Source organism: Astyanax mexicanus, chromosome 6 (assembly GCF_023375975.1).
Source record: "Astyanax mexicanus isolate ESR-SI-001 chromosome 6, AstMex3_surface, whole genome shotgun sequence".
Classification (NCBI taxonomy): domain Eukaryota; kingdom Metazoa; phylum Chordata; class Actinopteri; order Characiformes; family Acestrorhamphidae; genus Astyanax; species Astyanax mexicanus.
In genome coordinates this window covers 32,350,145-32,363,772 of record NC_064413.1, presented here as the reverse complement: position 1 = coordinate 32,363,772, position 13,628 = coordinate 32,350,145, and positions in this window count along the sequence as shown.

Below are 13,628 nucleotides of genomic sequence, written 5' to 3'. Positions count from 1 at the left end.
CTCCAACCAGCTCTGGGGAGAAAAAGACAGACAACAAGAGCAGTTTGCCGGGAAGGTCTAGTTTTCTAAGCCACAGAAAGCCACAGCTTGGTTCTGTTCTTGATGACCTCCCACTGCAATTTTATGGTAAGATAATGCATCTACCAGTTTCAAACAGTAAGCTGCAGGGAGCTTGTCAGGAGCCTGTGGTGTTTTCACCAATTACAGACCAAAGACGCCATGCTCGGGCAGTTATGGAGGCTTTGAGATGACATCAGACCAGAAAATGAATGATTTCACCGAACTGCCGTTTTTTAGGTACTGCGTTTCCCTCTAATAAAACCCTGGGAAATGGCTAGGCAGGACTGCCGTGGCATGAGCATTCACCATCCACCACTTTAAGAAGTATTTATAGATTCAGAGTTAAGACGTTTTTGGCTAATTTGTCACCACACACGTTTATATAGAATCTGAAGGAGGTGATATTTGCCAAGGATGTGGGCCACCCAAGCACTTAGCTCTGCATGCCACCTGGTCTGCCTATATGCTTAATGAACCTTCATTCAAAATCACTGCGGTGTGTACTCCTAACTCTTAATTACCTCCGTAGTAGACTCCCAGCAGACAGGAAGTCAAGTAAGCAAGCACTAAATGAACTCAATGATCCCACAAAGCTGCACAAGCTAGAATGTTTAAACATACAAGCAATTTTTAGTAACACTTTATAGCCATGTTTAATATGCATTATGAATTGAGTTCTTTATGCATCATAAACTGCTTTTATAATATGTCATACCTCAATACCAAGTCTGCCTAGAGCATTATGACTAAAAAGCTGCTGCCCATTTATAAACTAACTCTGAGCCACACTTTGAACTATGCTTATATTATAATAAGAATATACAGTATTTATCTTGAATATTACAGTAGAGCAGTTTATATTCGTTTGTAATGTATTATAACACCTAATAATGTATTTAGTCTAATAACGTATTTATGTGCCCCGAGTAAAACGACAGACTGTTATCATAGGAAAATATTAATAATGATAGCTGTATGATATTTAACCCAGCCATATAGCATATGGTGAACACAGCTTAGGCAGCAATATGATTATATGATTCATGATGAATAATTTACATGACTGTCATATGTCTATAAAATATTTATTGGTTCACATGTTTTTAATGCTGTATGAATATACTATAATTTGTTGTGAATTTGTTCATTACGTCTCATTATAGATGTTCATGATATTTACAGAAAGTAGGCCTATCATGATAATTACTTGAAATTAATTATTTGAAAACATCTGGAATATAATTAAGAGGAAGATGGGTAATTACAAGCTATAAAATCAAGCTGAACGGCTTGAATTTTTAAACCAGAAGTGGCATGAAGTTATTCAAAAGCAGTGTGTAGGCCTGGTGGAGGACAACATACCGAGATGCATGAAAACTGTGATTAAAAAACAGGGTTAATCCACCAAATATTGATTTCTGAACTCTTAAAACTTTGTAAGTATGAACTTGTTTTCTTAGCATTATTTGAGATTTGAAAGCTCTGCGTCTTTTTTGTTATTTTAGCCATTTCTCATTTTCTGCAAATAAATGCTCTAAATGATTTTTTTTATTTGGAATTTGGGAGAAATGCTGTCTGTAGTTTTTTGAATAAAACAACAGTGTTCATTTTACTAAAACATACCTATAAATAGCCAAATCAGAGAAACTGATATTAAAACTGAAACTGACATAAATAAATGTGAACCCTTTTTTAATTACAATGTCTGAAACATTTTGCTCTTTAAATGTGATGTAATTGCATTATATATATATATATATATATATATATATATATATATATATATGTATATATATATATATATATAGTTGCTACTATATAAGTGTTTTGTTAGTGCCATAAAAAAGTATTTCAATTATTTCTGGGAAAATATATTGTCAGTTATCTTTATGATTGCAGTAATAGCTTTAAAGTTAAGGTAGTGTTACTTTAACAGGAGTTCAAGTGGTGTCCTCTTTTAAAAGATTCTTAAAGACAGAAGTGTGTTAGTGTGCAAATCTCCTCTTGCTCTCATTTCCCTGCCTACCTGCCGTTAATCCTTTGTGAGAACATCCCAATCCCATTACGCTGACTACACTTTTCAAGTCGCCTACTTCAAAATGTTTACTTACCTACAAGCCCAATTTCACTCAATTAGTCTGTTTGCGGAAAGCACAATGAGATAATAGCGTTTAAGCACACACTGAGAGGCACTACTTCAGATCCCTAAATGGCATAATAAGTTTAGGATGCTGTCTGGGATAATCTCTTTATGGGTACTTTGTGAGTCGAAGAAACTAACAAATATGTTTTGACTTGTTTTTGACTGTAAATCTTTTCCTTCCTAATTATCCTTTTCATTAATCCTTATTTGCTTACTTAATCAATAGAGACACTGAGTGCAGTTCAGTCACTCTTGGATGGAAATAGGAAAAGTGTTTGTACAGCATAGCAACAGAACCCGGCCAGGCTGAGTTTTATTTTTCACACAAGAGAGTATCTTCACTTGCTCCTCTGAACCTGGAATGATTGTATACAGAGAAACTTGTCTCACTGTCATAATCAGATTAGCTCAACTCAGCTGTCCCCATCTCCAGTGTTTACAGCTCTATAAACAAAGTTTTGTATCACCAAGACACATGTGCACACACTTGACCGCCTTAACATTTCCAAGAGAATTCCTTCCCCCGTGACATCATTCAACGTTTCAAGGCATATTTGAGAGTTAGGTGCATAACCATGGTGACTGACTCCTAACTAACCGGACGCTTACACAACCATGTGGAAATATTTACGCTCCTAAATGAAGTGTGAGTTTATGTCAGAACATTATAGCACTATACCCTAAAGACCAGTTGGGAACAAAAAGAACAGAGAAGGCCTAACGATTTCTGAGAACATAAAAATGCTCTATGTGGGCACAAGCATTGGGACAGCTGGTCATTATTTTTTTCTTCTACCCAAGGAAGGATTTCTACTAGATTCTGGACAATGGTAACCCCATCTCATCCCAAACTAGAGCTTAGATTCTCTGCCCGAACCCGACCTGACCCGAGGCCCGACCCAAACTCGGGCCGGGTTGGGCAGAGATTTCGACCCCTTTCCTCTGGTCGGGTCACGCCTTGTTTTTAAATGCAATTTTAATTTCATGTAAACCTATGGCATGCTAATCACAATACAGCAGTAACAAATCAAACTGTGTTATAAAAAAATGTTGCACAAGTTAGAATGAGCACTGTGCACACATGAGCCCCTCCACTTGTCAACGCATAGACTTATTATTGTTTTATGTGTTTTACACTAAGACTCTATGCTTAAAATATTTTAAAAAATTCCTAAACATTGTTAATTATATACGAGTAGACAGGGAGATCGGTTCTTAATAAACATTGTTCTTAAATAATAGGTCTATGCTTCTTTAGTGTTGCAGTGTTCATTAACATCATTCTGATCAGATTTTGCTCATTTAAACAGTTTGAAAATGTTTTGAAAAAGCTCAGTTTTAACGCTCTACTTGCTAAAAAAATGTCTTGTTTAAATCAGACTCAGGCTCACAAAAACAGTTTATGGGGCAGGTCGGCTCAGGCTCGAGCAGAACATGCATGGGCTCATGCCGATCTAAGCTCTATCCCGAACTGCCCACCTCATTCCCAACTTCCCAATTTATACCCAACTCCAAACACTGGATGAGGCACAAAACACCGTTTCAGAGAACACAGTTCTACCAGAAAAACCTTAGTAGCAATAGTGCAATAATATATATTTTAATCTTGATAGTATTAACAATGTGATCAATAGATGTTGCAATTGTTGCACATCCTGCCATACATAGAAGGCAGCTGGCAGGACCGAAATGGAGGCAGTGAAGTAGAAGGAGGGGAAACAAAACAACATGTCTTAAAAGACATGAGTGACATGCATTTGAGTCTCCTAGTAGAACTTGTGATAAAGCTTTTATTTTTACTGCTCCACAGTTTAGTGCTTTATTTCCGTCTAACCTACGCCTGCCATTAGGCAGGATGCCAAACTTCATGTTTGTTGGCTTTAGACAGTCCTATTCTATTGGCAATACATCTCTACAGGGACTACACATTTGCACATGTGTTTTATCATTTAAATACTAGGGATACAGCCAGGCCAGCTTTTCCAATTGGTTAGAATATAAACTTAAGCACTGCATTAAAAGAACAACACAATTAGAGTTTTACAGAAGAATCAACCAGTCATGTATTTAGGTAGAGCAATTTCGTAAGAAGAAATACCACTTCAGTCTCAGATACACATCATTGACTGTGAACAACAGCAGTAGTAAAAAACAGGTTTCAGTCAGCTGTTAGATATGTAACACAGGTTACCTCTATCTCTATTCCAGAGCTTTTTCATTTGTCCTGACGGTGTACGATACTATTACGTTTCTTTCTGTATTCTGCAATGTTGGCTCAGCCCTGCACTAGACAGTGAGAAAATGAATACGACACAGGCTGAAATGTAGGGGTAAAATAAAAGCAGAAGCATGAGGATCTTCCAAATGTTTCTGAGCTGCTCTTTCAAGTTCTCACAAGATTTATAGATGCCACATGAGGTTCCAGCAGCCTGGAGGAAACTGGGGAATCTTATCCAAACTCTCCAGTGGTAAAACCCCTTCAGAGGACGCCAAGGTCATTTGCAGGTCAGAAGGAAATGGCCAGTAAAGTGAGGGGATGGAGGTGATGTCAGCAGTGTGAGGCCCACAGAAGGTGATGTCATGAGAGGCAGTGGGCCTGTTGGCAAAGTCACTTACTAAACCCAGACGTGCTCAGCCCACAAGAGGAGAAGCAGTCCACAGGGGCTCAGAAGTAATGCTGGGCTTTCCACCATTCATGAAAGATCTTTTTGTCCACTCTGCATCCTCTTTCTGAAGCCGAGAGGGTCGAGGTTCAAGAGAGAGGAGGGCGTGTGACTCACATCCATGCTCAGTTTGTTGAGACTCGTACATGAAGCGAAACCAAGCAAAGAACATTTGTTTATCTGTTTGTTTATGTGTTTTAGCTGGGGCAAAATTATAATGTCTGCTTCTTGTATGATTTAATATCATATTAGGAAATCAGAATAGTATTGCAGTAATGTAGAAACGCACTGGAATGAACCACAATTTTATTTAAAACATTTTTTTCCCATTTTCTCCCCAATTTACACGGCCAATTACCCAACCCACTCATTCAAACTCCCTCTCTCAGTAGTGATGCCCCAACACACCAGGAAGGTGAAGACTAGCACATGCCTCCTCTGATACATGACATCAGCTCACGGATTCCTTGTGCTAAGCAACATCCCCCTTAGAGAGCAAGGCCAATTGTGCTCTCTCAGGGCTCCGGCAGCTGATGGCAAGCTTAGCCTGCTTAGCCTGCTGGAGCCTCCTGGAATTAATCACAATTTAAAGGGAGATTATACAGTGGAACATAAATATATTTGTCTCCTAACATCTCCTTTGCTCTTCACTTGTGGAATATACCCTTCTTCTCCTCACCATTTAGATTGTTCTGGCTCTCATTTGGTGTACATTCTGGTGTGGGGGCATGGTTAAACATGGCTCTGTAGAATAGATAAAGCAGGCTTACTATCATTAATTTTACATTTATCCTTTTTAGGTGTGCTATATGTAAGATTCTGATCCTGTAAGATTTCTGAAAGTTCTTCCAAATATATTATAATATAAATAACCAACCCTCAATTATTATACACCAATTACTACATTTTCTCCTTTACTATTTTACTAATTTACTAATTTATTATTTTTTAATTTCCTTCAGGAACTAATAAACATGTCTAAATATAACACATCTTTCAGTAAAAAAAAAAAATGTATTTTTTTTTTAAGAAAGAATGACTAATTTGTCCTGTTAAGGAATGTGGTTGTTCATTGGTTACACAGCAAAACTGTTGAGCTACCACTTTATTCTGGACCTGTTTTCACAAATCCTGCCCTCTAAAATATTACAACTGAACTGACACAACAGACGTTTTGTTTTGAAGAGCAGTAAAAGCATGTCTGCTCATGGTCTTAATCCAATTTTACAGACATCCATGTTCCATATTGATAAATAGTCATATCAATTATTTTTTAATAATAAGAAGAATATTGTCTGTGCTACTCTTTTCATGTGCAGGAGATTGGGCCATGTTCTACCAATTACCACATTTATCATTTGAGGACGAATGCCAATATATTGCCCTGTAATAATATTATGGGAGCCTCCATGTCTATGTTACCTTCTGGCTCTCTGCCTTTAGTTAGGCTGTTTTATTCAGTTCTGCCAGAGTCATTTGCCACACTCTGATAATGTTTTAATATTCTCAGTTTTGCATAAATCCAGTCCAAACTAATTTCATCATTCTGCTTTTCTGAATTTACAAAATTGAACCCAGCAAAATAGAATGCAAACAAATAAAACAAAAATTAAAAAAGACTCAGAATTAAATGAAACTGTCACACACAAGCACAAGCTTTAAATCTTCCATTAGCCCCAAATCTAACTAATATCTTTATAGTGGATACAGGCTGACAATTCAAACCAGTTGGAAATGAGGCTGAATGAGACTGTGTTTGGTCCTTAGTGAACAGTAAATTACGTTTACTCTCTCTCTCTCACACACACACACACAGTTTCCTTAGCAATGCCGTTTCAAAAAGGCCTCACAAATGCATGTTTTACTGTTGACGTGAGCATGTGTAAAGTTCCTTCGAGCCATTCTTTCCAACTGTTTAACTGATCTGAGGAATAACAGTGCTTCAATTTTCTCATCATCCAAACTATCTTGGTGGAACAATAGAGGTCATGCAAATAATTAGATAAAAGCAATCCTGTCTGCTTATACTATTCCTCAAAATTCACAACACAAACACATGCTGCCCATACACGGAAGTAACTAGGAAAAAATGTTTTAAACAAACTTACAAGCTTAATAAGGACAGTGGTTCTACATAACTGAATTGAGTTTTGAACTCAGCATGTGTCAACATAAAAAAAATAGTTATGTCATTACACGAAGCCCTTGTGTTATAAAAACACACTTAAATGTGGCATACACAACTTAAACACTCATAATGTTTACCAACCTCAGATAAATTACCTCAAAATAATTTATATAAATTAGGTTCATTAAACATACTGTATATATTGTCCATTCCAAATTAGTTAACTATATAATGTACAGTACAGGCCAAAGGTTTGGACACACCTTCTCTTTTTCAATGCGTTTTCTTTATTTTCATGACTTTTTACATTGTAGATTCTCACTGAAGGCATCAAAAGTATGAATGGAGTTTTGTACTTAACAAAAAAGGTGAAAAAACAATTTTATATTCTAGTTTCTTCAAAATAGCCACCCTTTGCTCTGATTACTGCTTTGCACACTCTTGGCATTCTCTCAATAACCTTCAAGAGGTGGTCACCTGAAATGGTTTTCCAACAGTCTTGAAGGAGTTCCCTGAGGTGTTTTGCACTTGTTGGCCCCTTTGCCTTCACTCTGCGGTCCAGCTCATCCCAAACCATCTGGATTGGGTTCAGGTCCGGTGACTGTGGAGGCCAGGTCATTTTTTGTTAAGTACATAACTGTGTTGATGTGTTCATTCATAGTGTTGATGACTTCAGCGAGAATCTACAATGTAAATAGTCATGAAAATAAAGAAAACGCATTGAATGAGAAGGTGTGTCCAAACTTTTGACCTGTATTGAGTTAATATCATAGTCTTTACATTACTTACATACACAATTTGCATTAGTGGTCTTTGTAGCATTCATCTAAAGCCACTCTCAGCAATACCACTGAGGGGTAACTGAGGCCAGGCCAGGTAAACAAATAGTGGAAGGTAGCCTGGGGGTAAGTCTACACATTGATGGTAAGTGAAAAAGGAAGACACTCCCGATATGCTAAAAGATGCTGCCAGGAGCAAATGGGAAAAGTGTAAGATTTACTCACTTAAGTTGTACTGCCCAAACCTAATGCACATGAATTCATTACCAAGCTCCAGAAAGACACTTTTAAGCCAAAAACTGCCAGTAGCCAATGAAATGACTTTTGTTGACCATGCCAAAACCTACCTTGAGTATCTTGAGTTTTTGAGAATACTGAAAAGCTCATTTACTTGATAAAAAAAAACACTAGGCATTCATGTTGAGATGCAAAACACAATTGATCTGTCATGCCAATATATTTTCTTTATGTTAAACCAGGGGTGTCCAAACTACAGCCCGCGGGCCGCTCCAAAAAAGGAAACGGGCCGCAAATGGCCCGCGGGCCGTAGTTTAGAGGTATTTTAGAAATAGAATGAAAGTTGGCCCGCTGTTAAGCAGGTTTTTATAATGTGAGATTCAAAGTTTGAACGCAAGGTCTCAGAAACGGGCCAAAGAGTCTAAAAGTGGCGAGCGTGAAGTTGAAGCGCAGAAAAACAGGCCAAAGAGTCTAAAAGTGGAGAGGGTGTGCAGTTTTAGCGCAGAAAAACAGGCCAAAGACTCTAAAAGCGGAGAGGGTGCGCAGTTTTAGCGTAGAAAAAAAGGGACAAAGAGTCTAAAAGCGGAGAGAGTGTGCAGTTTTAGCGCAGAAAAAACGGGCCAAAGAGTCTAAAAGCGGAGAGAGTGCGCAGTTTTAGCGCAGAACAAACGGGCCAAAGAGTCTAAAAGCGGAGAGGGTGCTCAGTTGTGGCGCAGAAAAACGGGCAAAAGAGTCTAAAAGCGGAGAGGGTGCGCAGTTTTGGCGCAGAAAAAACGGGCCAAAGAGTCTAAAAGCGGAGAGGGTGCACAGTTTTAGCGCAGAATAACGGGCCAAAGAGTCTAAAAGCGGAGAGAGTGCGCAGTTGTAGCGCAGAAAAACGGGCCAAAGAGTCTAAAAGCAGAGAAGGTGAAGTTGTAGCGCAGAAAAACAGGCCAAAGAATCTAAAGGTGGCCGTAATTAAGGAGTTATTAAAAGACATCATGAAATTAAACATCAATTTGAAACAAAATGATCTTAGTTAAATCTTAGTTAAACACAACAGTCAAAGATAGATAAAGATAGTAAGTCAAGTAAAATGATGTGTAAATGAAAGTAATCAGGAAAATGTATTATTTAAAGTGGTATATTTCATTATTTGTTTTATTACAGAGTCTGTGGCCCGTGACTTCAAATATATTTCTCCTTCTGGTCCCCAACGAAAAAAGTTTGGACACCCCTGTGTTAAACCAACAGCCACTAAAAAACATTTTTATGAGTGCACACTTGTGTGGCATGAAGCTGTGTTACAAAGAAGGACTATCAATGATTCTTTTTTTTTTAAGCTTCCAGGAGCAGCACACCTAAAGAGCATTTATTCTGCTATTCCCATTTGGTTAAGCTACATTCAGCAGTTTAGCTGGGTCTGGAAAATTGGAGCAAATGCCAGAGAAAATATTCCAGCAGACTGCCCCAAATCTCCTTCCCAGTGTAAACTGAAGCCGGCAACTGGGGAGGAAAAAACACTCACGTCTAAAGAACAGAAATGAATCACATCTATCCAGGGAGATGTAATGTTTATTATAAATTCTAATTAAGACTTGATTGAGTCAGGGATTGGGCTTTCTTGTCAAGAATACAATACAGAACATCTGTTCTAAAGTGGATGGCTCTAAAGAGGACGGTGCTGGATAAAGTAAATGTCATGATAAAACAAGACGCCCAAAATGATTTGATAGTTCTTTTCAAATGTGTGTTTTTGTGTGTTTTTCTGACTTAACAACAGAATAAATGAATCAATAGTACTACGGCCTCTTTCTATTCCTGCTGTGGCTCTGTGTACATCAATACTTTCTAAATATTCAGAATGATGTAGCCAATTATCTAAGCAGGCCTGCTTACAAAATGTAAAAATGTACACAATAAATTAGGAGCCATTATTTTGGATAATCTAAAGCAATGCAATATCAAGATTATCGACTGTCAGTTTATGCAGTTGGTCGAAATTAACAAATGATATATTACTCCTTCTGAGGACCACCCCAAAGGGTACTGGCTCACAAAGAACCCTTTGTTCAAGCATTAACTTTCCATTACCAGAGAAAAGTGATACTTTTAGCAGACCTGTTTCTCTCATCAAGGACAGTGTCACGAATGAGGATGGAGGGATGGACGTAAGTGCACAATATATTTTATTTAAACAAACTAGATTATAAAAACAGAAAACAAAACACGGGTAACGCAATAACTCAAAAAAAACAAGATAAGGATATAAATCTAACTAAGACAAAGACTAGAAAAACTGAGGAAACATGAAACTCTAAATATAACTCTAAACATAAAATAACCTGAGAACACAAAGATTACAACCTGAACAAACTTGGAACACTTACATACAGAGGACAAGGATACAAAGATACTAAGGATACAAAGATACTAAGGATACAAAGATACTAAGGATACAAAGATACTAAGGATACAAAGATACTAAGGATACAAAGATACTAAGGATACAAAGATACTAAGGATACAAAGATACTAAGGATACAAAGATACTAAGGATACAAAGATACTAAGGATACAAAAGACTCAACACTGAACGCTCAAACAGAGGGGCTTAAATAACTGAGGAGAGTGAGGAACACCTGGGCTTGGATAACGAGGGGGCAGGGTTACAAACAAGACACAGGTGAGAACACTAATGGTTAGGGCGGGACTAGGGCGGGGCTAGGGCGGAAACAGGTACAAAAACACAACACAAGCACATGGCAGGGAACACATGACAGGTAAACAGAGGGGCAGGAGCACAATAGACCAGGAGAGGGAGACACAACGAGACAGACACGGGCTAAACTGTGACATTACCCCCCCTCAACGGCGCCACTACCAGAGGCGCCGAGAGAGAGGGAACAGAAAAACAAGACAAGGCTAGACAAGACCAGAGAAAGAACACAGGGGCAGGAACTGAGACAGGAGACTAGACAGGAGAAACATACTGGGACTGGAATGGAGACTGGGGAGGCGGAAAAAACAGAGACTGGACAGGGGACGAGAACTGAGACTGGACAGAGGGCTGTACATTGGGCAGGGATGCAGAAAGGGCAGGGGACATGAACAAAGACTGGACAGGGGACGGAGACTGGACGAAAGACTGGACAGGGGACGGAGACTGGACGAAAGACTGGACAGGGGACGGAGACTGGACGAAAGACTGGACAGGGGACGGAGACTGGACGAAAGACTGGACAGGGGGCGGAGACTGGACGAAAGACTGGACAGGGGGCGGAGACTGGACAGGGGGCTGGACGTTAGACTGGGACAGAGACTGGACTGTGGAGGAGAACATAGACTGGGCTAGGGGCTTAGACTGGACAGAGGACTTGGGCTGGACAAACTGGGACTGGACAAGACAGGGCGATGGAACCGGGACAAATACACTAACTGGGACTGACACAAATACGGTGACAGGGATGGGAACAGAAAAACCACCGGGGACAGGAATGGGAACAAACACAGACACTGGGACCAGGACAGGGAGAGACATGGGAACAAACAAAACTTGGGGATGCCCAGGACTGGCTAAAGTCTGTGGGGTAGTTAGAGGGGCCAGCCTGGGCACAGTTCTTGGGCAGAGGTCCGGGGGCCTTGGGGCGGGCCTAGGAGCCCGTGACCTGGGAGCAGGCCTGGGGATAGGCCTGGGGGCATACAAAGTTCTGGGAGTGGGCACAGGGTCAGAGGCGGCCGGAGCCGCGGGCACAGGGTCAGAGGCGGCCGGAGCCGCGGGCACAGGGTCAGAGGCGGCCGGAGCCGCGGGCACAGGGTCAGAGGCGGCCGGAGCCGCGGGCACAGGGTCAGAGGCGGCCGGAGCCGCGGGCACAGGGTCAGAGGCGGCCGGAGCCGCGGGCACAGGGTCAGAGGCGGCCGGAGCCGCGGGCACAGGGTCAGAGGCGGCCGGAGCCGCGGGCACAGGGTCAGAGGCGGCCGGAGCCGCGGGCACAGGGTCAGAGGCGGCCGGAGCCGCGGGCACAGGGTCAGAGGCGGCCGGAGCCGCGGGCACAGGGTCTGGAGCAGTGGGTACCACGTGGGCGGAAGGCACTGCTGGTGCTGGAGCTGAGGCTTGAGCAGCGGGAGCTGCTGGCGCTGGAGCTGAGGCTGGAGCAGCGGGAGCTGCTGGCGCTGGAGCTGAAGCAGCGGGAGCTGCTGGCGCTGGAGCTGAAGCAGCGGGAGCTGCTGGCGCTGGAGCTGGAGCAGCGGGAGCTGCTGGCGCTGGAGCTGGAGCAGCAGGTGCTGGAGCTGGAGCTGAGGCAGCAGGTGCTGGAGCTGGAGCTGAGGCAGCAGGTGCTGGAGCTGGAGCTGAGGCAGCAGGTGCTGGAGCTGGAGCTGAGGCAGCAGGTGCTGGAGCTGGAGCTGAGGCAGCAGGTGCTGGAGCTGGAGCTGAGGCAGCAGGTGCTGGAGCTGGAGCTGAGGCAGCAGGTGCTGGAGCTGAGGCAGCAGGTGCTGGAGCTGGAGCTGAGGCAGCAGGTGCTGGAGCTGGAGCTGAGGCAGCAGGTGCTGGAGCTGGAGCTGAGGCAGCAGGTGCTGGAGCTGGAGCTGAGGCAGCAGGTGCTGGAGCTGGAGCTGAGGCAGCAGGTGCTGGAGCTGGAGCTGAGGCAGCAGGTGCTGGAGCTGAGGCTGAGGCAGCAGGTGCTGGAGCTGAGGCTGAGGCAGCAGGTGCTGGAGCTGAGGCTGAGGCAGCAGGTGCTGGAGCTGAGGCTGAGGCAGCAGGTGCTGGAGCTGAGGCTGAGGCAGCAGGTGCTGGAGCTGAGGCTGAGGCTGGAGCAGCGGAAGCTGCTGGTGCTTGAGCTGGAGCAGCGGAAGCTGCTGGTTCTTGAGCTGGAGCTGAGGCTGGAGCAGCGGAAGCTGCTGGTGCTTGAGCTGGAGCTGAGGCTGGAGCAGCGGAAGCTGCTGGTGCTTGAGCTGGAGCTGAGGCTGGAGCAGCGGAAGCTGCTGGTGCTTGAGCTGGAGCTGAGGCTGGAGCAGCGGAAGCTGCTGGTTCTTGGGCTGGAGCTGAGGCTGGAGCAGCGGAAGCTGCTGGTTCTTGAGCTGGAGCTGAGGTTGGAGCAGCGGAAGCTGCTGGTTCTTGAGCTGGAGCTGAGGCTGGAGCAGCGGAAGCTGCTGGTGCTTGAGCTGGAGCTGAGGCTGGAGCAGCGGAAGCTGCTGGTGCTTGAGCTGGAGCAATGGAAGCTGCTGGTGCTTGAGCTGGAGCTGAGGCTGGAGCAGCGGAAGCTGCTGGTGCTTGAGCTGGAGCTGAGGCTGGAGCAGCGGAAGCTGCTGGTGCTTGAGCTGGAGCAATGGAAGCTGCTGGTGCTTGAGCTGGAGCTGAGGCTGGAGCAGCGGAAGCTGCTGGTGCTTGAGCTGGAGCTGAGGCTGGAGCAGCGGAAGCTGCTGGTGCTTGAGCTGGAGCTGAGGCTGGAGCAGTGGAAGCTGCTGGTGCTTGAGCTGGAGCTGAGGCTGGAGCAGTGGAAGCTGCAGGTGCTTGAGCTGGAGCCGGCTGTAGAGCTCGGGCAGCGGGTGCTGCTGGAGCTGGCTGCAGAGCTGGGGCAGCGGCGGGTGCAGCTTGGGCAGGCTCGGAGGGTTCCAACCCGAGGAAAGGCGCTGGGAGC